The following is a 16352-nucleotide window of genomic DNA, read 5'->3' on the forward strand; positions in this document are numbered from 1 at the left end:
CAGCACTAACTCTTAATATTGAGTTAGTTTTTTCAAAATTCCAAGTTAATAAGTCGAAATTACGATAAAATAAGTCGAAATTTCGAGTTCTGGATCCTTCTTTTTTTTAGTGACGCAAACGGGCTTCCAGTGTGTGGATGTTGTTTAACTGCTGACAGTGAGACAGGGCTGTCCTAAGAGTCGCTGCCAACACTTCATCTATAAAATGCATTTCTCTGCTCGTTCGCTATAGTCTGCTGTCGTATTTGTATGCAGGTTATTTTCAGTTTAACTGCTGATGTTCATTCGTGTATTGTAGGTGAATGCGTTGATGATTGATCATAAATTAGTAAACTGGCCGTTTTTGCTCAATAATTCCTGTTTCATGTTCAAACCGTCAGACAGAAACTCTGCGTTTGTTTTTATGTTCTTCAGCCTGTTGTTCTTGAGGTAATCTGTGATGCGTTCAATGACCCTCCACATGCTCTGAGGCTCATTTGAAGAGAAACAGAACTTCATCTTTAGAGCATAAGTGGGTTTTTGCCCTCTTTATGCCCGCGGTCAGGCTCTGTTTATTGTAGTATAACACTCATAGGACACAGTGACCCGCTGCACACACACTGCACACACACTGCACACACACTGCACACGATGACAGCTGCAGAGTTTGTGTCTGATGTATTAAGTATGAAACACTGTTGGGCTAAAATCTGGTCAGAATGAATCCAGGTGCAGGTGTGTCAGTTTAGGACCACTGGACTAACATCCAAGTGCTCACAATATAAAGTGTATTCTGTAGTAACATCCTGGTGTTGCAGCAACAGTCCCACATGGAAACGTCAACACTCAAACTCAAAATCTCTTTTTGTCAACAATAAAATGACAGCAGACCAATTTGAACAAAGTTGGTAAAAAGCTTCAGAAATTAGTAAAATATTAAAAAGTGTCTTGATGCTCAATCATCCAGTAAATCCCCAAAAAGTTGATTCTGTTCATCTGGATGTTTTCAGCAGCATGGATCAGTGTGAGGACAGAGAGGAGGGAGTCCCTCCCTCTAAAAGCACTCTGTGTGGGGAACATGAGAGCCAGACCAAAGCTCAGAGGTGAGATGACCATCTCTAACTGTCCATGACTCTTCTCCATGTCACAGCTCAGCACTCACATCACTGCTCCATCATTATTCACACTCATACCTCTGTGTGTGTTGTTTTAAAGCCCAGAGCTGTGGGGCGTACCAGGCTCAGCTGGACATAACCCTGAAACTAATCCAGAGCCTGGACCTGAACCCAGCTGTGTTTCCTTAAAGAGCAACGTGTCGAAGGGTATCGGTATAGATTTTAAGAAAAGACTGTTATGTGACAAAGAGTAAGTACATTATTTTTATGAGATTGTTCATCATGTCTTTAATTGAATATTTCCAGTTTTTCCTTCCTGTCTCATGAAGCTGTTACATTTATTGTTTTTCTTTTAGGATCAATAAGAGGCCAGAATCTCCTGGACCTGAACCCAGCTGTGTTTCCTTAAAGAGCAACGTGTCGAAGGATGTTGGTGAACACTTTAAAGGCTGTTCTTCTGCTGCTGAGAGGTAATGTGTGTCTAGATGTTGTTCCTGACTCTGTATTTTTGAATAAATCCTCATGTTTAATATCAGCTCAGCTCTTTTTCACACACATTTCTATGTTGGTATGTGAAGCGGTGTGTGTTGGAGTGTTTCCACAAACACAGCAGTCAGAGTGGAAAGAGTGGATGTTGTAGGAGGTGTTTGTGTAGTGAAGAGGCTGAGTGTCTGTAGGACTCCAGCTGCTCCAGCAGGTGTCTCCTTTGTGCTTTGCTTCAAACACAGTGTAGGGAGGAGCTTCCACTCAGGTGTTTCAGGTGTTGCTGGATGGAGGAGGACAAATAGTTTTTCCCTTCAGTGACACTTCAGCAGCTCAATGTTCTGGGAGATGTTTGTCTTTATGAAGGTTTATGGATTCTTGTTCTTACTTTGGTTAAACTGAGCAATACATTTTCCATCTAACATTTAAAGTAAATTTCCAGGTGAATAAAAGATCTGCAGCTGCAGCCTCTGTGATGTTTCACAGTCTGAAAGTAACAAATTCAACCAGAGTTCAAACAAAGGCTTAATATACGTGTGTGTTTGATATAATGCCAACAAGTACAAACAGGTGTTCTTACAGGTCTTAATCACAGAGGTCTGATAAGTCTGGTGACTTTCACACTCAGCAATTTTGCTGCCTTTTATTTTATATTGGCCTTTTTAAAGCCCTTCAAAGTCTCCCACATTCATACAGAGCTTTTAACACCAAACTCCTTTACAGTCCTTCTCCTCTCACACACGATCACACGACTGATTTGTCTGCAGCAGCTGTGTTACTGCTAGTATTTTATTATGTGTGTAATCTCCTCATATTGTTCCTGTGGTTTAGTTTGACTTCCTTCTGCAAACTCAGCTGCTCTGTTGCTGATACACGTCTCCATGAATATGATTGATCAGATGCTGCCAACACCATGTGTTTCACGTGAGCGCTCAGCTGAAAGCCTGGGTTGACTTATCGAGTTAATAACAAGCTTCACGTGACTGTGAATGCTAAAGTGAATCCAGATAAAGGAAAGAGACCCTGCTAATGTTGGACTCACTTCTTAGTGTAGATCCCAGGAGGAAGTTCAACATAGCCATTCTTTGTGCTAGCTCGACCAAACCTGAGACCACAGTGCAGGATAATGATTATCATCTGTCTCTGTCAAGGACATTTAAAATCCACAAATAACAAACATAATTAGATTTGATCATTAAAAATATGTTTTCACTTAAAAAAGCATGAGCACACTGGTGGATTACAGAAACATGAAAACTCGTTAACAGTAAAGTTAATTTAGGCGTAAGATTTTATCATTAATTTCAAAGTCTCTGCTGCAGAGAGGTGAGCTGTTAGTAACAAGAACTCTCTGATTTAAATGATTTTGATGTTTCCTGGTTTCTAAAATGCATCTCTGTAGCAGAGCAGTGTCTCCAAGGACACACAGGCTCAGCTGTAACTGTCAGTTTATCTGGTTTAAGACACATTTGGACTCAATTGGCTGTTTTTAACTATGTATTTTAATCAGAGGTGTAAATTTAGACCTCACACATCTGGATCCTAAACTATGATAGAAACAGCTGCTAGCAGTGGGTAGTTTGACTTTGATACGCTGCTCTAGAAAGCAAACAAAAGTTTGTGCAGCTCCTCTTCAGAAAAGTGTTCAGAGAGCAGCTGCTGTATTAGACAAAGGCTCGTCGTGTGAGCCCAGATGTGTGTAACAGCTGGATGAAGGAGAACCATCACAGTCACGTCTCCATCCTGCCTTTATTAATGAACTTCCTGTTGCTTGCAGATGACAGGAACACAAAGTGTTTGTGCCACGTGATGCTGCAGGATTTGTTAACGTGTCCATGATGGTAACATCTCCTCGTCTAACTGCAAACACATGAGCTCCTAACGGCAGCTATCACAGCCACACAGGCAGACTGTGTCTCACTGTTGCATTCAGGGACATTTGTTTTCCTGTAAAAAGCTGAACTCTAATCTAAGAGGACTGTTACTGACAGGAAACAGCTGCATTATCTGCAGTCTGTGTGATCACAGCTGCTTCAATCACTTCATCAGAGAATTGATCATTGAATAAAACATGTTTGTGTCTGCAGAGGTCAGAGGTCACAGTCTGCAGGATCCAGCTGTCCGTCTGTGAGGAGTGATAAGTCCAAAGGTCATCCTCTAAACTTCAGTGCTGAACCTGGACCAACGAGGTCAGAGAACTGTGATGACTCCTTTACATGTTTGTGTTTTCCTGGATAAATATGACCAAAGATTCATTAAAAAGGTAAAAAAATATTAGACTTTGTCCTGTAGCGCTGTGTGGCAGGCAGGATTGGACCCAAACACAACAGGATGAAGTCAAAGAGGCAGCTTTATTTCAGCTGTGAACATGCAAACAGCAGAAATAAGGAAACATAACTGTAGGTTTGCAGTGAATGAAGCCTCAGCTCGACGCTCCACTTTGTCCCTCTTTTCCTTCTCCAAACAGCCACATCAGGAGTCTCTGATGGAGTTTTAAAATATTTAATTACAAATGTCCAAAGATGGGTTCAGGATACCTGAATCCACAGTTATTAAAGCTAAAATAGTTCACAGGGTTTGGACTTTGTTAGGTGACGAGAGAACATCAAAGTGTTTTTTATCTTTAAACAGTATTTTTATCACTTCAGTTGCTCTCACAGCCCTGTTTGTTATTTTACCAGAGCTCTTATGTTTCACTCAGTGCTCCCACCAAACACCTTGGAGGACACATTAGTGTGATTTAGATTTCATTGCTGTAAACACCAGTCACACAAGCTAACCCATGGAGGCAGCAGCAGGCTTTGTGTTTGGTAAAGTCTGTTGGCTTAAACTAAGAGAGTTGAGTTTGTTAGCACAAAGAGCTGTCAGCTAAAGCCCCGAATGCACTTTGAATACAGACGAACTGAGAAAAAGACTTTAAACACAGCAAACAGTCAAACTGACAACATCTTGTTCTGCTGATCATCCACAGCAGTACGTTTAGCATTCATGCTAGCAGCAGGCTATGACTGTCCACTGAGCACCAACACAGGTAGGAGTGAGCAGTGATGAAGCAGGACTGTGGGCAAGTTTGAGCTACAATCCTATTGGCTTCTCAGTTTCTCCAAAGAAAAGGGTAAAAATTCTTGGTGTTGTGAAGATGTGAGTTGGTCTTGTTGTCGTGGGGCTGGAAGGATGCTGGCAGTGAGAGGCTTTTCATACAGTGTTCAGTAACAGAATGAGAAGAAAGCCACTGCACATGAAACAAGGTGCTCGTAGTGTTTGTTTACTGTGTTTGTGCCACAATGTCAAATCAGTTGTAGATTCTGCAGTACAGAGCAAAGACTAAGCAAGCCAGGAGAGCTCTCCAACTTTCTGAAAGTATCAGGATATTTGAGTGATAAGAAAAAGTGGATCGTGCCTGTTTGTTATTTTAGTAAGTAAGTAAGTAAAGTTTATTTATTAAGCGCTTTTCATAGACAGGTAGTCACAAAGTGCTGCACACAGAGATTAAAATAAACAGTACGATAAATAGCAAAATGCACAATATACACAATATAGAGTTTAAATGTAAATGAAAAATATAAAAATGTAAACAGCATTGGTCAACAGAAAGCTTGTTTAAACAGTAAAGTTTTTAACTGTTTTTTAAAGGATTCCACAGAGTCAACCAAACGTAGTTGTAGAGGTAGACTGTTCCACAGCCTTGGTGCCACAGACTGAAAGGCTCCGCCCCCTTTCGTCTTCAGACGTGTTCTGGGAGCAACCAACAAACTCTGAGTCTGTGAGCGGAGACAGCGAGCAGCAGTGTATTTAGTGAGAAGCTTGGATAAATAATCTGGGGCCATTTAGTGCTCTGTACGTTAAAACAATCATTTAAAACGAATTCTAAAATCTATTGGGAGCCAATGTAAAGAACATAAAATAGGAGTGATGTGAGCTCGCTGGGTAGAGCGAGTTAGTAGAGTGGGTGCTGCGTTTTGTACAGCTTGGACGCGAGAAAGAGATGATTTATCCAAGCTGGTAAACAGGGAATTACAATAATCTAAACGCGATGACACAAATGCATGGACAATTTTTTCCAGTTCAGCTAAGGAGACCATATGTCGCAGTTTAGAAATATTCCTTAAATGAAAGAAACAGGAACGAGACAGAGACTTTACATGTGAGTCAAGGCCCAAAGAAGAGTCAAATATTATTCCAAGATTTCGAATATTTGGCTTAATTGTTAGAAAGCCAATCAGAGATTTGAGTTAAAGCCTGGACTAGGGTGGACAGCCTATCCAGCTGATGAGGCTTAACCAGAGCTCTTATGTTTCACTCAGTGCTCCCACCAAACACCTTGGAGGACACATTAGTGTGATTTAGATTTCATTGCTGTAAACACCAGTCACACAAGCTAACCCATGGAGGCAGCAGCAGGCTTTGTGTTTGGTAAAGTCTGCTGGCTTAAACTAAGAGAGTTTAGTTTGTTAGCACAAAGAGCTGTCAGCTAAAGCCCCGAATGCACTTTGAATACAGACAAACTGAGAAAAACACTTTAAATACAGCAAACAGTCAAACTGACCACATGTTTTTCTGCTGATCATCCACAGCAGTACGTTTAGCATTCATGCTAGCAGCAGGCTATGACTGTTAGGGTTGCCAACCGTCCCTTAAAAAACTGAATCGTCCCGTATTTAGAAACAGAAGCACACGTCCCGTATTGAGCTAATAAGGGACGCACTTTGATCATCATGAGCCATCATGAGCCAGCCAGAGAGACACAGAGTTTATACTAGAAGAGAAACCTGCTCATCTTCATCATGTTTGTTTAAATAGAGAAAATCAGAACTCTCTGTGTGTCAGACCACGGCTCTACACGGACACTTCTAAGCTGCTTCAGAGTGAACTGACCCAGATAATCTGCACACAGCAGCTGTAAAACAGTGAAAGTCATAACTGTGTCTCTCTGATGGAAAGCTTTTATTGTGAAGTCAGGAAGTCTGCAGGAAGTGTTGAGTTTGTATTCATCGCTCAGTGTTTAATGAGACAGGCAGACAGGAAGAGCAGCTCATTAGTGTTGATGAAATCAAAGGAACTGTGAGGAACTGCAGTTTGGTCACATCTGGATGTTTTTCACTGACAGTAAATGTTTTTAGTGATGAAGAAATGTATTCACAGAGAGAGGAAGAGGAAGAGGAGTGGTGTTTGTGAGGAGGAGCAGCCGTCCTGCTGTGCTTTGTGTCAGGACGTCCTGAAGGATCCAGTCTCTACCAGCTGTGGACACTGGTTCTGCAGATAGTGCATCTCCTCATACTGCGACCAGTCTGCTTCACCAGGAGATTCCTCCTGTCCCCAGTGTGGAGAAAGATCCAGAAGCAGAGCTGGACTGCAGACAGCCAGTCAGAGCAGCTGTGTACAAAGTAAGACTGAACATCTGTCTGCTGATGGACTCATTTCTGAAAACTGGACTTCTTGTGTTGTTCAGACATTGAAGAGTTTTCTTTCTCTTTAGTCTCATTGTTTTTCTTTCTTTCAGCAGATGTTGGTCTGCAGGAGGTTTTAGATGAACATAAGATCAGTCTGAGGAGGAGATGTGAACGTGTGACTGAAGGAAGTGATGAAACAGGAAGTAGAACCCTCCTCAACAGGATCTACACTAAGCTCTACATCACAGAGGGACAGAGTGAAGAGGTTCATACCCAACATGAGGTGAGGCAGCTGGAGACAGCTTCCAAGATGGACGCCCTCCATGACGCTCCAATCAGGTGCCAGGACATCTTTAAAGCCTTACCTGACCAACAGAGACCCATCAGAGTGGTTCTGACCAACGGCGTGGCTGGTGTTGGAAAAACCTTCTCAGTGCAGAAGTTCACTCTGGACTGGGCAGAGGGCTTGGAGAACCAACATGTCAGTGTGGTGGTTCTGCTTTCATTCAGGGAGCTGAACCTGATCAGAGATGAGCAGTACAGTCTTCTGGAGCTGCTCCATGTTTTCCATCCAACATTACAGAAGGTCACAGCAGAGAAGCTGGCTGTCTCTCAGCTTTTGTTCATCTTTGACGGCCTGGATGAAAGCAGACTTTCATTGGATTTCACCAACAGGAAGCTGCTGTCTGATGTCACACAGAAGTCATCAGTCAGCCAGCTGCTGACAAACCTCATCCAGGGGAATCTGCTTCCCTCGGCTCTCGTCTGGATAACTTCCCGACCCGCAGCAGCCAATCAGATCCCTCCTACATGTGTTGACAGGCTAACAGAAGTACGAGGCTTCACTGACGCCCAGAAGGAGGAGTACTTCAGGAGGAGATTCAGTGATGAAGAGCTGTCCAGCAGAATCATCTCCCACATGAAGACATGCAGGAGCCTCCACATCATGTGTAGTATCCCAGTCTTCTGCTGGATCACTGCTACAGTTCTGGAGCACATGTTGACTACAGAGCAGAGAGGAGAACTGCCCAAGACCCTGACTGACATGTACTCACACTTCCTGCTGGTTCAGACAAAGAGGAAGAAGAACAAGTACCATGAGGGACATGAGACGAGTCCACAGGAGCTGACGGAGGCTGACAGGGAAGTTCTTCTGAAGCTGGGGAGGCTGGCGTTTGAACATCTGGAGAAAGGAAACATCATGTTCTACCAAGAAGACCTGGAGCAGTGTGGTCTGGATGTGACAGAGGCCTCGGTGTACTCAGGAGTTTGTACAGAGATCTTCAAAAGAGAGTGCGTGATCTTCCAGAAACCAGTCTACTGCTTTGTTCATCTGAGCATTCAGGAGTTTCTGGCTGCTGTCTACATGTTCCACTGTTTCACCAACAGGAAGACAAAGGTGCTGAAGAACTTCTTGGGACAAAAATACAACGAGTCCTCTGTGGATGATTTCCTGAACAGAGCCATGTATAAATCCCTCCAGAGTAAAAATGGCCACCTGGACCTGTTTGTGCGCTTCCTTCATGGCCTCTGTCTGGAGTCCAACCAGAGACTCTTAGTAGGTCTGCTGGGTCAGACAGAGATCAGTCCAGCAACCATCCAGAGTGTCATCAACAACCTGAAGGAGATGAACAGTGATAAAATCTCTCCTGACAGAAGCATCAACATCTTCCACTGTCTGATGGAGATGAACCACCTCTCATTATTTCAGGAGATCCAAGAGTTCCTGAAGTCAGAGAACAGATCAGAGAATAAACTCTCTGAGATCCAGTGCTCAGCTCTGGCCTTCATGCTGCAGATGTCAGAGGAGGTTCTGGATGAGTTGGACCTGCAGAAGTACAACACATCAGAGCGGGGACAACAGAGACTGATTCCAGCTGTGAGGAACTGCAGAAAGGCTGGGTGAGTCCAGATGTGATCATTAACATTATTGATCAGTGTAGGTTAGTAGTTTAATTTTGAAAATAAAATCAGATTGTAACCACAAAGTGTTTGTGTCCGTACGCTGCAACCTTCCACACCATTCCTTTATTGTACAGACTCAGCAGCAGCTCCATGGATCCCAAATCCAAGAGTGGAGAACAGATTTGAAGTGTGTCACATCCATGCAGTCACAGCTGTTTCCACCATGTTTCCACTGATATTAATCCTGTTCAATGACACGTTTCATATCAGTGAATATGTTCTTTAGGACGTCCACTGACATGTTTAAGTGTCCTGCTGGAAATCACTCAAATCATCCATGAAATCCATGAAAAATCCTTTTAGTGTTTCTAACTTCACCCTCTGTCCTCTCTCTCTCTCCATCCTCCTCACTGCTTCTTTCACTGATAATCACACAAACATCGTATTCAGCTACAAAATAACACAATAATATCATCTGATGATCATTATTATAAGAGCAGGATCCATATTTGATATCAGAGTAACACACTGCTTGGTTATGTGCAGTCATCATCAGTGACTGTGGGTCAAACAGAAGCTCTCTGATTGGTTGCTGACCTTGGTCACCTGTCCACTCTCACCTGTTTGTGTTTGCTCTCTCTTTGCTGTCTCCATCCTCTCTCTCCTTTCTCTCCCTCTCTGTCTTTGTACGTCACTCAGGTCCAATGGAAACAGTGACATTTACAAACCAATCAAAGACAAACTGATCCATGTCAGGTTATAACAATATTCAAAGTGAATACAGGCTGCTGCTGGACACAGACAGGTAACATCATTTTGACTTGCTGTCACCTGGATCTGGACTCAAACACTGAAGCCCTGAACAGGAATACAAATCATTTTCTGCCAACTAGCGACACACCAGCAGATAATGGCTCAGAAAGCTCAAATGAGCCAATCATTTCTGTGTTTAGTTCCCCTGAAATCAGATCTGATATCAGCAGCTCTGAGTTCATTCATCATTATTGTCCAGTGATGAGATTTCTGCTCCGTTTGGTAACAGTCAGCAGGTTTTTCCTGCGTGTGGACGTGAACAGTCGTACCTGACAGCAGGTAGCAAACAGAGATCATCTTTCCAGCTGGAACTCTTCACTGAGCTGAACTCATTCAAAATGTTCTGGAGTCAAAACAGGAAACAGTCCAAATGTGTGTCTTCACTCTGACTCTGGATCAGATCTCAGTGACAGACTGTGGACATTATGGAAGCCTAAATGTGACACCATCTTCCTCCTTCATCTGCAGATTAAAGCCAAACAAAGATTCTCATTAAAAGTCTGCAGGTCTGAGAGAGACTCAATCGTTGTGTCATGTCAAACACAGTAAGAGGAGCTGAAGCACAGATGTGAAGAGCAGATTCATCAGATTATGACCTCACTCTGTTTTGTCTTCATATACATTCAGTCTGTGTTTATAATGCAGATTTTCTGCTTTTATAATAACACATTTTATATTTTCTATCATCACAGACTGACTCGGTGTGGACTCTCAGAGTCTCACTGTGAAGTTGTGGCCTCAGCTCTGAAGTCCAACCCCTCCCATCTGACAGAGCTGGACATGAGTTACAACAACAACCTGCAGGATTCAGGTGTGAAGCTTCTGTGTGCTGGACTGGAGAGTCCAAACTGTCGACTGGAGACTCTGAGGTGAGTTCACTGACTGCAGCTGTTGTAGTTTTTATATATTTCAGGTCTTTGATTGATGTTTGAAACTTTCTTTAGTTCCTAAATGTTCAGGATGTGTCTGAAGACAAATGTGAAGGAGTTTGAGTGCTTTCAGAAATGTTGTCTTTCCAAACGACTGAACAACAGTTTTTCCTTTTGGCTCCAAACAGAAGTGACAGACTTGAGCAGGGTTCATTTAAAGGCTGACAGAAGTGGAGTGGTGACGGGGAGATGTTTGACAGGACAGTGTTTCAGCCTCCACAGGTTCATGTTGTGCTCCATCAGTCAGTGAAGATGAAGTCAGTGCTGATGAGGCTGTAGAGTGTGTGAGGGATGTGAATGAGGATGATGAAGATCTGATGATAGCCGATAAAAACAGGCTGCAGAGACTTTGAGCCATACAGGGCACACAGTGTGTGTACAGAACAGCTGAAATCATTATGGAGGCCTCACTGGGATATGGAAGCATCACAGTACAGCTTCAGTGAAGCATTAAAGTCTCTGATATGAGATGAGAAATGAAGCAGCCAGAGCTTTTTCATGAGTGGAAATCCACAGTGACTGTGAGCTGCTGCTACAGCCTCCAGATTAGCCAGCAGCTCATCCTGCTCAACATTTCCTCACCAACTTTAATGGAAGTGTGATGTTTTCAGCTGGAGTGATAGTCAGGGTGGCCTCCCTATCCTCTTCTTCTCCTCTTCCTCTTTCATTTGTAAAGCCACTTCTGCTGCTTTCATTCATTTGGAAGTCCTGTAGCTGAGTTTGGGAGAGACTAACAGCCTCGGCAGCAGAGGGGAGAAAGGCTGTAACACCACCACTTTACTCTGTTCTACCTGTCACATCATTTTATCAGGAAACAAATGTGCTCATGTTTTTACTATGTTTGTCTTGAAGATGTAAGAAGATCACATGGTGCTTTTTATTATTGTGTTGGTTTGTTTCCTGTCTCTTGGATGGAGCCCAGCTGTGCGTGGCCCCTGGGCCTGTGGTCAGAGTGTGTGCTGGATAATCCGGCCCAGGATGAGGCCAAACTGACATGGGATGAAATGTCTGTCACATAATTGAGCTTAGTGTAGTTTCATTTCTGCACAATTTCAAAACAACCAAAACTTTGTTCTGTCTTTTCTATGTTATACTGTAGACTTTCTTTGATACTGTGTCCAAAAGGAGCAGCTTTTACTTTGAAGGGGAGGCGTCTCTGTTTCCTCTTCAGGTTGGATGATGGAAGCAAATGAGTGTGTGATGTTCTTTCAGTGTTGCACTTTGTAGACGCTCCCTGAGCACTGGTCTCACAGCCAGCTGCACATAGAGACTAGTGTTGTTAGTCCAGGTCAGAAGATGACTTGTTGGAATGAAAATGAGCTTGTAGTTTGTCTGCTTTAATAATGTGACTGGAAAAAGGTGTTGGACTTCAAATATGTCCATTTCTTTCACACTTCACCTTTAAAAGTGAAGCCTTGTGGTTCCTGGAAGGAAAAACACAACTTTTTCAAGTCTTTGTCCTGTTTTTATGATAAATGTACGACTTTAATGTGAAACATTCAGAGTTTTTTCTCTTGTTGTGTTTGTTTGAAGCTGCTTCCTGTTGGCTTCAGCTGTTTGGAGTTTCCATTTTCTAAACTTCTACATTCTGAACCTTCTTCAGCTCTGAACAGATGATGAAACACTGAATGATTTCAAGCTCACACTTTGTCTAATAAACTTACATCTTTCATTCTTTATACAGATTGAGGGACTGTGGTTTGTCAGAGATCAGCTGTGATTATCTGGCAGCAGCACTGAAGTCCAACCCCTCCCATCTGAGAGAGCTGGACCTGTACGGAAACAACCTGAAGGATCCAGATGTGAAGCAGCTGTCTGATCTTCAGCAGAGTCCAGACTACAGACTGAAGACTCTGGTGTAAGTAGAGTGATGGAGTGAGTGGGTGGTGCTGTCAGCAGTATTGTACTAAACACAGTCAGTATGAAGCAAAGATCCAGTGTTTCCTGTAAAGCTGCAGCTTCTCAGTGAAGCTGTGAGAGGAGAACGGTGACAGGCTTCAGGATTGGACACAAACACTTCCTGTTTCTGACCTTTATGGTCACCATAGTAACGGCTGACACGCTCTGATCAAACGCTGTCAACAGCCAATCAGCTCTCTGAACAAAGCAGCACGCAGACCAATGACTGCATTCATTTCCAAGTTTAAAGCAGTGAAGAACACAGTCTGTAGGTGAGGAAGAATTTAGTGAGAGCAGATGTTTGGATGGAATTCCTCCAGTTAACAGCTGGAACCGTCCATCTGGATTGTTGGGCTTGTTGTTGGGGTTCCTACAGAGATCAGAGTGGACACACCAAGGTTCTTCTAATGAATGAAAGTCCAAACTCAAACTAGGAGGGAAAAACATTTTTATCAACTTCAATAAAAATCCAAAGATTAGAAAAAGTGAAGCAACAATGAGTCCTAGTACAGTCCCAGCACTGAAGTCCCTGCTGCTCTTTATACTGGATGTGCTGCATCACTGACTGACAGCTGATGAAGAGTCTCTGGAAACACTCGTTTATCTCCTCTGCTCTTCCTTCTTCTCTCTGCAGGTGGAGGTGATGATGGTAAACAGGACGGTGTGTGTGCTGAGAGAGGAGGAGCTGTGTCCTGATGATCCAGAGAGGTTGAAGCAGCAGCAGCTTGTGTGTAGAGACGCTCTGACTGGGCCATGTTACTGGGAGGTGGAGAGGAGAGCTTCATCCAGCAGTGACTGACAGAGGAATGAGAAGAAGTGCAGATGACTGTCAGTGCTGCAGAGTGAACTGCTCTGAGAACAGCTCCACTGTCAGACACAATGTAGAGTCCAGCATCATCCCTGTGTGTCCCTCTGGATCTGACAGAGGATCATCAGTGTATCTGGACTGCTCTGCTGCTGCTCTGTCCTTCTACAGTCTCTGCACAGTCTCTGTCTGACTCTGGCTTCAGACCCTCCTGGATCAAACTCACCTGGAAAGACTTTCAAACATCACTCAATAGATTTGAATACAGAATATATTTGATATATACTGTAGATGTACTGTAGAGTTGCAGTTTGTCACTTGTAAATACAGTCTGTGAGCAGCTGTGAGCTGAAAGATCTTTCTAGAAACACGAAATGTTTTCACTCTTCTGTTGCTTTTTCATATATTTCCACAACATTAATATTGATCCCACCTGTCTCACCTGTTTCATGCTTTTATACATAATAACAGGACACGTGTGATCTGAGCGCTGCTGTGGTTGCTGTGCTGCACGTCTTCATTTAGATAACAGAGACATCTAGTGGTTCAGAGGGAGAACTGCAGGAGGTGGAGCTGTGTTTTAGCATGGAAAACTTTTTATCTTTTAGGCGCAGATACAAATATGACAAGTATCAGTGTGAGATACAAAAGGTCACATCAGTCAGCAGAGGGAACAGTGATCACACAGCAATGTAAGAATAGAAACATAACAGTGAATCTGGACATGTATACAGATGGAAGCAAACAAACAGGATGTAACACTACATTAAAGCCACAAATGGGAAGAAAACAAAGCCAAAGGAAAATATATTTGATCTCAGGAATCCAAATCAGATGCTTTAGAGCAGGGGTCGGCAACCCTGGGCACGCGTGTCACAGCTGCCACGTGAAGGGTTAACTGATGGCACGACCATAGCTGGACTGGCCATCGGGCATACTGATGATGTTTTTTCATTTTTATGGGCCGATGATGTTTTTTTATGATTATTATTGTTTTTGTAACGGTATAAACGATGGAAGGTGGTGGATTGGCCGGATGCTGGTCGATGTGTAAAAAAAACTCAGTTGTTTGATGGTGGCTATCAGGGGCGATTCTAGGGTCAGAGCTTTGGGGGTGTTGAGCACCCAGAGAGCTGCCCATCCAGGCAAGGTAAACTTTAGTTGTCACGATGAGATGTTATCAGATTATTCTGTTATCATATGTTACCTTATATATGTAATCAAAGTAGTTGAACTAAGCTAACTGCTGTAGGTCATATATTATCCTTTAGTTTAGATGGTGTGCTGTGTATGTAGTTTAGTTCTCATGATACTTTTGAGTTAACAGAACATATTCACATATTAGTTTATTAGATAAGTGTGCATCACTCTGTATCCTTGATCTGCTGTGAATGTGTTACACTGTTTTCTTGACATGCTTTATTGTTGAATCATAAAAATAAGATTGTTCAGGAGACTCTGCGTCTAGGGCAGAAGAGCTAAACTACATTCCATACCCCCACCTTTGTAGGAAGACAGGGAGCCGAGGTCATAACTTAGGCGATGTAACAGAGAAAGAATGTGATGTTTGGGCTTTTACGACTAGGTGGGGGCCGCTAGAGGGTATAAGAAGCTGTGTAAACCGTCACCATTTTGAGACTTGCTGTGACCCTCTTCAGGCATGTCTCCCCATCATGATGGTTCTAAATGCTCTTTGTGTTGAATTGTATGGAAATAAATGATTGTTGATTGAGCATTTATACACCGAGTATTGTCCTTCCTTCAGCCCAAAGATTCAAAGAATTGGGAGATTTCAACAACTTGGTGCCGTGTGACCCGGATCTTTGGTGTGCTGAGGAGGTGCAGATTTGGCCTCTGGTGAGATCGTGAGGCGAGGTGAACAGAGGACCGGTCCAAAAATAAAAAGGTAAGCACAGCCTGTTGTATTATAAATACCAAATGTGCATATTGGGCTTTCCAAATTAATCTGTTCGCTGAGTTACACGTATTTTCACATTAAATTTGTCGGTGTCTGGTTTTTGGCGCAAGATACGAACAACATAAGTTGAGGCTGAATTCCAGTGTGTTAAATAAACTGCTTCTACCGAGAAACTAATAACATACTACATTGGACTAGTTGCAGCCCACTTTACCTTCCACATTTAATTTTGTCGAAGACTGGCTTCTGTAGCAATAATACATTAGAATCTCTTGGAGACGCGGCCATAAGTCCAGTACATTGAGTAGAGGTTTTGAAGTTTGTTATGATGTCGGTTTGAGTCTTCGTTGATGTGGCCATGAAATTAGTATAGAATTAAGGAAAAGCAGCTGCTGGCTTACGGTGCGGTTGAACGCTGGCAACGTGTAAAAGCAAAACACGTCCGTAGGTTTTGGTTTATGATACGGTCGTGTTCCGGTGGTGCAGCCGTGAGTACAGCAGCGATTGGTGCTGATTTCAGTACATTGAATAGAGGTTTGACGGTGATTTGTGGTGTCGGTTTTTGCCTCGAGGGCTGCGGTCATAAATAATAAGTAAAATTTTACTTGCCATGAAATAAAGGTAAAGCAGAACCTGGCTTATGGTGTCGGTTTTGAGCCTCGGGGACGAGTGTCACTTTTATGATGCGATTTTGCCCCGTGGTGGCGGTCATAAGCGCAGAGAAAGGGGTATTTTGGTCTATGGTGCAGTGGTGCTTTAAAGGGTTCTAACAGTTGAGCTCAGAGGTTTCTGTGCAAATTTCTGCTGATGAAAAGCGCTCTCTGTGTGTCTCACTGTGGGTGAGTGTGTGCGAAGCTGCGAAGCGCGCTCTGGGTGCTGTTTTGTGTGTAAAGCGCGCTCTGGGTACTGTTTTGAGTGTGAGTGAGGCACGCTCTGAGTGTGCTTTCTGTGAGTGTGAAGCGTGAAACACAGTGACGGTTGATGTGTTTGAATAGGAGGACATTAGTGCGAAGAAAATGCTTTAAGATCAAAGGTTGACGCCTAGTGTACCTGTGGAAACTAATTTTGTTCATGGTTTGGCAACCCTCCTGTCTGTAGACGTACAGGCAGATTAAG

The 16352-nt window shown here is 43.2% G+C and overlaps 1 protein-coding gene and 1 pseudogene across 2 annotated transcripts in view; both read left to right on the forward strand.

Annotated features, from left to right (window-relative positions):
• The window catches only part of LOC146577475 (NACHT, LRR and PYD domains-containing protein 12-like), a 320541-nt gene that overhangs the window by 176637 nt on the left and 127552 nt on the right, over positions 1-16352 (forward strand). The window lies entirely within an intron of this gene.
• LOC146577481 (protein NLRC3-like) lies at positions 685-15057 on the forward strand (annotated as a pseudogene). Its single transcript, XR_014889466.1, has 9 exons — positions 685-1082; positions 1195-1344; positions 1451-1564; positions 3665-3766; positions 6720-6961; positions 7078-8869; positions 10378-10554; positions 12299-12472; positions 13148-15057. The product of XR_014889466.1 is annotated as a protein NLRC3-like (transcript).

This window comes from Mchenga conophoros, linkage group LG3 (genome assembly GCF_057382185.1).
Source record: "Mchenga conophoros isolate Kocher_MC1m ecotype Shallow Benthic linkage group LG3, M_conophoros_male_GT1.1, whole genome shotgun sequence".
Taxonomy (NCBI): domain Eukaryota; kingdom Metazoa; phylum Chordata; class Actinopteri; order Cichliformes; family Cichlidae; genus Mchenga; species Mchenga conophoros.